The following is a 7,627-nucleotide window of genomic DNA, read 5'->3' on the forward strand; positions in this document are numbered from 1 at the left end:
CAATAGTGGTTGCAACATGAGATCTACTATGCAAATTTGAAGTGTTTAGTCAGTTCCTTATATATGCGCTGTGAGGAGAGCGGCGAACACCAAAAACTACATGTGGCTATTTACAAGTCGTTTTGATTTTTCAACATTTAAGCTTCTGTTTACGCACTATATTTCCTCACAATGTTAGCTTTTTGTAAAAGCTAAGAAAGCCAGTGGAATATAAATTTTAAGTTACAAGAGACTACACAATCTATAAAAATACAAGATATAAATACATAATGTAGTTTAAATAATAATAAGCGGATGTACATATGTCTTTATAACTGTATGTGAGGAGGCAAGTGTGTAGCAGTGTACACGTATACAACGCAAGCGCATTTGAAGTTTCATCACAACTTAATTAATCAGCCCGCGGGCTGACTAATCACTGCGTAGCAACCCCTGCAATGATGTACGTTAGCCCTGCACATTAGATCCACAATAGCCCGTGCAGTCCCCTGAAACTGGTTCCCTGGCCAGTTTAAATGATGTATATTTCTGCTCATAGAGGGCAGTTGTTCGATGCACCTGAAGTAGAAGTCTAACGACAAAGCGCTTTAAGGGGGCATGGTCACGATTTTGGTCAAATTCTGTTTTTTTATTTATAATGCTTTAGGAATGCATTCCTAATGATCAAGTAAAATTTGAGAGTCAGTCGTAGAGTTATAAGCAAGATACAGGGCTCACAATTCCTTGTCATGTACATATGTAAACAAGGCTCGTGCCCTGTTTCTGTTTACATATGTTAAATATACCAGTAAAGAATCTTTTTCAAGTTGATTTGTCTATATACTTATTTATTTTTAGCATAAATAAACAGTTCCTAACCTTTAACACATTCATTTTAGGCCTAAAACTGTAATTTTCACTTCAACATTCAAAATGTCAACAAAAGCTCTGTGTACATAGCAGAAAAATGCAAACTCTGTTCTCGCTTAAAACTCAACGAATGACACTGAAATTTTAAATGACTATTAAAAATGTCTTAGTGAAGCATTGTAAATATTAGGATCGGGAAAAATAATTTTTGACCAAAATCGTGACCATGTCCCTTTAAAAAAGCAAATAAATATGAGGTTTTACATGTTGTTTGCTATGCAAGTTACGCATTCAAGATCAGAGTAATGCCTTTTTAATCACTTAGAATTTCGCAGCTGCAGACTTAAACTTAATATTCAAATATAAGAAGAAAAGATGAAAGGGGGTCATTACTGACCTCTCTACAATCACTAATTGAGAAAAGATTGACACTTTCCCTTTAAGTCATCAACCTCATATTAACTGAGTTTTTTTTTAATCTTTTGACAAAAGTTGTGGTCAGTTTTAGTCATAGTCAAATCAGTTCAAGAAATGTTTACATTTTGGTCCACATATGTAGAGAGATGACCGGGCATCTCCTATAAATCCTTCCTTCATGAAATATTTTCGGAGATTATTTCTGAGCCACAAATTACTGAACGTTAAAGGAACATATAAGAATGTAGTACATTATAGCATTGAATGATTTATTTTTGACGTCGTCGTGTCAATAACTGCCGTCAGGTGAGCAGACAAATTGAATAACGCGCGTTAGCGCGTTATGATAATTTGTCTGCTCACCTGACGGCAGTTATTGACACGACGACGTCAAAAATAAATCATTCAATGCTTATATTTACATTCCCTTACGGAAGAAATCAATTGTTTACTTAAATAAATCGATATAAAGTGCAGATCACGGAGGGAGTGAATAAGTAACAGCAAGAACAGCTGTTTTGTAAAACCGGTTTAAACTGGTTTTCACCATAGACTGTTGAGATGAGTTCGACGAGCATGAAAATATAATCCATGATAAATAACTCTTGAAATGTTTCTTTTAACAATAAAGTCATTTTTTGTTGTTGAATAATTGTAAAACATGGTGTTTTGACAACATTCATGAAATGCATTTTTAACCGATAACATAGAAATCACTGTTTGAGAACTACTTATGTAAATTACTCGTAAATTCATACGCAGTGAATAGGTGTTGCATTTAGAGGCATTTAAACATCACGGAATGTAATGGAAAAAGACAATAGAATGTAAATATTATGTATTAACGACAATGTCGGTTACATAGCAGGATATTTTTGGTTGATACATAGATGTAAGTGTTTGTATAATCGATTATTAAGCACATCAATCAATATACTACTTTGTTCAGGTCTCTGGACCAGCGGCAGTCTCTGTTGTTCTTGGAGTATGCCTCTCTGGTCCGAACGATATACATCATGCAACAGTCGTCTTCCACAACATTGTTTCTCCACAGAGAGAGAGAGAGAGAGAGAGAGAGAGAGAGAGAGAGAGAGAGAGAATAGGGCTATATGATTTCATTTTTCAGATATTGGAAGGATACCTTTTGAAAATTCTCCCAGATTAGAATTTTACGTCACCTCTGAGGAAGAGGACAAACCGCTCGCTTCAAGAGCAGTAGTAGCAATGTAAACCTGTATAATATTATTATACAGATTTATTTTTTTTTATCTAATATCCAAATGCACACCTCTTTTTTACAGTCAAATAAATGATAATTTAGAAAACATAAATAAAACGATCACCTTGGTTGCTGGAACGTACATGTTGCATATTAAAATTAATATCCCTTTGTATCTTAAAAATTTCAGTGCTATTCTAAGCATATTGATTGATTGTACATAATTTTGTTTGATTTTACAGGTCATAAACTTGGAAAATTTACTATAATTCCGTTACAAAATGTGATTTTTTCAGATTGAAATATATATATATATATATTATATATATCATACATGTGGTGTATATTACCCGTGTGATAAACCTTTGCTTTATCAAAAGGGTGATGCTTTATTTAAATACTTCCGATCCGAACTATTTTTGAAACAGCCCCTTCAACGCTTCAGTGACCTATTTTCGAAAATTTCTAGTATTTTGGACACCTAATAATATCAACTACCAAAAATTGATTTAAATAGCATTTGTCGAAGATTTAAATTACAAATAATTACAAAACTACCATTATGAAGGAAAAGACATAACTATGTAGTTTATAAGGTTGCAAATCACGTTAGCTATCAAGGAGTAAATCCTGACGACGCAATGAAAACAAGTTTCTATACGAGATCTTACCGATATAATGCCTCCCAAGACTTTTATTTCACCACCAGTAAGCATCCTTGTTCAATATTTTCAATTTCAAATCATTAGGCTAGTGTTTTTTTTTATAAACCATCTACATCTGATCCTCGTTCGCGTTAATTCAAACTAACGAGCCTTCGAAACTCTGTGTATGTCAACAAACTTCTAATCAGTATTTTCATTTAATTATTTAATTCAGCTTTAAGGAAACAAGAGACTGATACAATTTAATTTAACTTTCTGTGTATTGCTTAAATATTACATTAAATGGCGCTTTAAATTAAGCGGCAATATCCCTCTATAACTAGAACTATAACAGTGACGTCATTGTATCGTAAATACCGAAGGAACGTTATTGTTATTTTTAAAAGTCTGAAGATTTAATGAAAACGCTTACGTTTAACTCTGTGTTGTCTTTTCATTTTTTTGGTGTAATATGTATATATATATATATATATATATATATATATATATATATATATATATATATATATATATATATATATATATATATGCGTCATTCATATGATACATGTATTTATAATACTTAAATCTTAAAACGTGTAAATTGAATTTTTTATATAAATTCAACGAACATAATTCTACTCTTTGAATACTTATTCAAGTTGACAATAACAAAATGCAAAAAAAAAGCACGAAAAGATTTATTTTTCATAAAAAAAACATTCATCAGATGTAGTTAATGATTTTTTTTAAATATATCAACCGACAATCCAGTCTACAGGGTACCTCTCTGTTGATGCCGGAAGTGAAGAGTGCTCTCCTACCTTCCACCATACAGCTCTTTGGTTGCCATCTGTTGATGTCAAAGTAAATTTCCAGTATGGTGGAGTCTTAAAACGCCTTGGAATACCACCACTTCCGTTTTCATCACTGATGTATCTAATCGATTGAGCTGCAACTTCAGAGTTTTCTATTGCTATATTATCTGCTTCAATTATGCTGAAAGAGTCCACGGCCTCGTGGACTACTAACCGAAGCTGAGATCCAGCTTGTAAAGCAGTTATCAAGTCAGCTTTAGACCCGTGTGTCACAGAGCCAGTGCTGGAAGTAGATAGTACATTAGACCATGGCCTTGTCTCAATAAACCACGTGATTGCAAGTTTTTGAGCCGAGTTTCCTCTGTTCTGAGTGCTTCCAATACTATACGTAACTGTCTCAACATCACCGGTTGTGGAAGCGATTTGCCAAAACCAATAAACATTGGTTTTAAAATCAAAAATTGAACTCTTTGATAAATGGCCTAAAACTTGAGCAGAAACATGACCATTTCTTACATAAAGATTTTCTGGTTCAACAACGTAAATGTACGAACCTATTTTGACCCTGACTCTTTTGCCTGCAAGAACAGCTCCAACAAGCATGTCTAGCGAACCATCTGTTTCATGCCCTAAACTATTGTGACTGTACGCAAGTGTCCAGCAATCATCTACAAACCACTCCATTGGGGTATTCATGCGACTTTTCCCTCGACTAGTATGCTCACCAACATTCCATCGAGACATCTCCAATCGGCCAGTAGTTGACCATATTGTTGCCCACCAGAAAACCTTTGACTTGAACTCCGCATGATTATTAACAATACTTTGACTGACGTGCCATGGATATTGCCCAGCTACGGATAACCTATCACCGGATACTGCAATATTTGTAAAGCTTGTGATGTATCCATTTTGAGGGTTGAGGACCTTAACGCTAGCGCCGTTCCGTACCGACTTTGCCAACAGAGATACATTACCACACTTTCTCCAGCCAGATTCCAGATTGCAGTAGACGGGCTTTGTCTGGCAATTACGTGATCTACAAATTATAGAATATAAAATATTTTTCATCATAAATCGAAAGATACAGGTATAGCAAGTATTTGAAAAGCTTTGAATATTCAGCAAATAACTTAACCTGAACATGCTCTTAGAAAAATATGATTTTTACGGAGGCATTTTAATTACATTGACAATTTTTATTATATTTTTACCGGCAGTCAGAGAGTGGTCGATTATATGATGCATGTACTTAAGTAAAAATTGACTCTGCATTTTTATTGAATTAAATTTAAATGGCACAGATTAAAATGTGAATCTTACAATTAATATTTAAATACACGTCAGATTTTTATATAGTTTTTACCATTTAAGTTTGTATTTTACAGATTAAATAAACATCTACATTTAGTAATTACAGATTAAATTGTAAAATCTACATTTGACATGTAAACTGTAAATTAACATTTTTAAAGTGGAAAAAGATTTACACATTAGAGGGTAAAATTTGTATGTTTAAATAGGATAATGAACATGCATTGAAAAAGTGTCAATGGAACCAACACGCTTCCGTAGGGTTTCAGTTACCTTGCATACCAGGTTATATCGTATGTCGTTTTTGTTTGCCCTCTATCAGTGTGTGCACCAACAGACCACCTGGACATATGCACGTGACCTGATGTACAGACGTTTAAGAACGACCAGTAGGCGTCGCTTTGGAAATTGTTGTATCCAGATTTACTGATGTGAAAAAGTGCTTGAGCACAGATATTTTCATCTCCAGTCAGAATGGCTGATTGTATTGAACTGAAATATAACCCATTGTCTAAAGAAAATCTGATATCATCTCCGACCATCAAATGATTCACTAGATCACGTTTACTTCCGCTTTTCTCTTTTCCGTCTTTTCCAGTTTTAACGATTGTTTTCCATTTGTCACTGCAACCTTGAAATAAAAATATATTACTGAAATGCCGTACAAATGCATTAATTTAAAATTAAAAGGCTAGCTATTTATTCTCAGTTTAAATTTGATACTTTTTTCCTTGGGTCAGAATTACAAAAATTCGAGTTATTTATATAATTGTAATTATCGCCATTATTTTTTTTTAGAATTCCGACGCATAAATGTTTTCACACTAACAGTGATGTCAGTGCGGCATTTTTGCAACTGTCTAAGCTGTATATATCGATAAATTCAAATATGCAATATGATAGACCATTGCTCAAAAAGTTTACAACCATCTTTGTTATCATTTAATCTCAACTGTCAGGTTAGATATTTACCTTTCAAAAAATAAATTCCTACATGAAAATATGTTTCCTAAAGGAAAAACAATATTCCTACAGGAAATTTGAAATTTTCTAAAGGAATACAAACACTTCCTACCGGAACTTCAATTATAAAAGGATTTGAATATTTGATAAAATTCGATAGGAAATCTTAATTTCCCTTAAGAAAACTGCACGTCTGAATGAAATTTCTACGGGAAATTCCATTCTCCTGTATACAATATAATTCTTCTAGGATTTTTTCAGTAAACATACTAACAACAAGAGTGGTTGTAAAATCTCTAGACAATGGTCTGTCATTTGGTATATATGGATTTTTTTCCAAAACTGCATATTAAGTGGGTGCAGTTATGCCCCCTTGGCACTGGCATAATTATCCAGCTCAGTGTTAAAAGTGAACTCAGTCAAATTTAATTAGATATATGTTTAATGCATATGTGGCCAGCTGATCAACCAATTATCCATAAATTTTCCTTTAGAGTTTCAACATTATAGTTATTAAATAAACTATTATCATAGCCATTTATTTATACACATCTCTCCTTTTCCAGGAGATCATTATAGTCCGAAAATGATCTCGACCAAGCTCTCTCAAATTGAATGTGATTTTGGTGCAATTCTGAGGTAAATAATGTCACTAAAATTTTATGTAAAAATTAAAATCTTTCATTGGCATTCAACAAGCACAATGAGAAGTTCTTTACATTATGAATGATTGTAAAGTATACGACTTACCTGATAAAACGTTTTCAACCAGAAAAAGCACAGGTAAAAATATTTTTGCGAGTTGAGTCATTCTAAGAAAATTTTCAACTGCTTACTCTAGATTGATCTCTTTTAATATAGTTTATTTAATAGTAAAAGAAAAATGCTAGAATACAATTTTGTGTACAATACTCATGCGGTAGCAAAAAATCATCTTTTGATGATTTTTGCATAAATCAGTTTTATCTTTAAAAATCTAAAACAGCTGTTACCAGCTTTGGCAACAGACTAAGGATCACTTGATACACTAATGACAGTTGTAACACGTTTGAGACTTTTTTGAGTTGATCAAATTACAGATGTTTGTTAAAATTTCAACTTCATATACACACATGCTGCTCGCTCGTCATCGCCGCAAACCATAGCCAATATGTCCTCTCTCATCTTAAAAAAGAAATGTGAACCCTGCGCAATAACTTAAGATGTCTTAAAATAAGCGCACACATACAGGAAATATTTCAGAAAGAAACACATTGCATGAATGTTTGTTGTTTGGTTTTTTTAAATTCTAATAATTTTTATTTCTATTTAATGATAACAGTACATGTACTTTTATAATGTAATAACGAAATTAATATGTACATGAACATCTGGTGAAGGTTATTCCTAAGAGCATGAATACT

The 7,627-nt window shown here is 33.0% G+C and overlaps 1 long non-coding RNA gene across 1 annotated transcript; it reads right to left on the reverse strand.

The window, feature by feature from the left end:
• Nucleotides 1-3,814: 3,814 nt before the first annotated feature.
• On the reverse strand, nt 3,815-7,126 carry LOC105344563 (uncharacterized). Its single transcript, XR_004596377.2, has 3 exons — nt 6,975-7,126; nt 5,535-5,892; nt 3,815-4,986 (listed from the first exon to the last, which is right to left on the reverse strand). It is a non-coding gene; the product is annotated as an uncharacterized lncRNA (long non-coding RNA).
• Nucleotides 7,127-7,627: the final 501 nt, after the last annotated feature.

The sequence above is a fragment of the Magallana gigas genome, chromosome 2, assembly GCF_963853765.1.
Source record: "Magallana gigas chromosome 2, xbMagGiga1.1, whole genome shotgun sequence".
In the NCBI taxonomy this organism is placed as follows: Eukaryota; Metazoa; Mollusca; class Bivalvia; order Ostreida; family Ostreidae; genus Magallana; species Magallana gigas.